Source organism: Cricetulus griseus, chromosome 4, assembly GCF_003668045.3.
Source record: "Cricetulus griseus strain 17A/GY chromosome 4, alternate assembly CriGri-PICRH-1.0, whole genome shotgun sequence".
Taxonomy (NCBI): Eukaryota; Metazoa; Chordata; class Mammalia; order Rodentia; family Cricetidae; genus Cricetulus; species Cricetulus griseus.
In genome coordinates, this window is record NC_048597.1 from 132,922,592 (window position 1) to 132,924,581 (window position 1,990).

At 37.3% G+C, this 1,990-nt stretch overlaps 1 pseudogene; it reads right to left on the reverse strand.

Annotated features, from left to right (window-relative positions):
• Window positions 1-563: 563 nt before the first annotated feature.
• LOC100752407 lies at window positions 564-1,539 on the reverse strand (annotated as a pseudogene).
• Window positions 1,540-1,990: the final 451 nt, after the last annotated feature.

The window sequence follows — 1,990 nt, forward strand, 5'->3', positions numbered from 1 at the left end:
ACAAAAGAATGTCCACAAACGTGGTGGGGTCATTCCTCTACTCAAAAGTAAATGTAGTTATAACATACATTTGGCTAATTTCTTCCCATTTGCTTTTTAGTTTCAATTGTTTTTATTTGTAATCTTTGTAGTGCAAGTTGTTCATAGGAAAAATAGAAGACTGTACCAATTTTCAGGATGCCACTTTGGTCACATTAACAGTTTTTAGCAACCTTCACTGTCTAACCTACAAATTTAGTTTACCTTCCAAACTGAGTTTTGGGAAAATTTAAAATCATCAACTGAATTCAATTGAGCATGGTGGTACATACCTTAATCCTAGCATTCAAGAGGCAGAGGCAGATACAGAAGTTCCAGATCACCTAGGCTATATAGAGAGAAACCTGACTTCAAAAAAATTAATAGAAACAACTGAATTTTCTATTGTCTAGTAAAACATCCTTTTGTTATAGATAAATGTGGATAAATTAAAACAATATGAACCCAATGAGAGAGTATTACTACTTAGGTTTTCTCTTTAATTTTTCCAACATGTGCCTTAAATTGAGCCATGGGACCTGTTATTAAACAACACAACAGTGGAATCTTTTTAGGGATCTGCTAATGTCCTGATTCCTCAGACTGTAGATGAAAGGGTTTAGCATGGGTGTGACCACAGTATACATTAATGAGGCCACCATATTGTTTCCAGAAGAGTCAGACAAAACTGAACCAAAATACTCTCCAAACACTGTTCCATAAAATAAGCACACCACTGTTAGGTGAGACCCACAGGTGGAGAAAGCTTTATGCCTCGCACCTTCAGAGGAGATTGTCAGAACAGAATAAATGATTTTAAAGTATGAGACAAGGATGCCTGATAAGGGAAAAACACCAAATACAAGACCCATAACATACATGAACATGCTATTATCAAATGTGTTGTTGCATGCTAAATTTAGAAGTTGAGAAGGGTGACAGAAGAAATTAGGGATTTCCACATCTTTGAAACATTTAGGTTGTAAGGTAACAAAATTGTGAAGCAGGGAATTAAAAAGGCTAGCTGAAAAAGATACTAAAACTAAGATGCCCCAGCGACAAGGGTTCATAATTACTGTGTGATACAAAGGGTGACAGATGGCAACAAACCTGTCATACGCCATCACAGTCAGAAGCATACTATCCATACATCCAAAAATGACAAAAAAAGACATCTGAGTCAGACAGCCCACATAAGATATGGCTGTACTGTGGATTTGAAGGTCTGCAACCATGTAGGGGACTGTGGTAGAAATGAAGCCAATGTCAGCCAAAGACAGAATAGAGAGGAAGAAATACATAAGAGTGTGGAGATGGGAGTCAGAGCTGATGGTCAGGATGATGAGCAGGTTCCCAAGGACTGATATCAGGTACATGGACAGGAACAACCCACAAAGAATGGGCTGCAGCTTTGGATCATCAGAGACACTCAGAAGATAGAATTCTGAAAGATGTGTTATATTTTTGTTTTCATTTTCATCATTAGCCTTCTAAAAAGGAAAGAAATAATTATAAAAAATAATTCAAGAGATGCTCTCTCAGCCTGGACATATGGGGGAGGGCCTAGGTCCTGCACAGGATGGAGAGCCTTACTCTCCCTAGGGAGCAGAGGGGGATGGGGTGGGGGGTTGGGAATTAGAGGAGAGAGAGGGAGCAGGGACTGACATGTGAAGCAGGCTTATTTCTAATTTGAACTAATAAGAAAATAATTTCTTGGAGAAAATAATTCAAATATAAATTAACTCTGAATTCTAGATAATTTGAATATAAATACCCTCATTCAAGGTGTTCTATATTCTTACAGAAGTATTTTGGGTCCCACAAAGACAATCTTTGAAGTCTTTCATTATTGCTTTGGTGATATTCATTTACTGAGCACACAAATCATTTATCCACATTCATATGAACCAGTTTAGGATACCATAGCCATTAGAGAAAAGAGTTGTGTAGTAATAATGAAGCAAATCACACT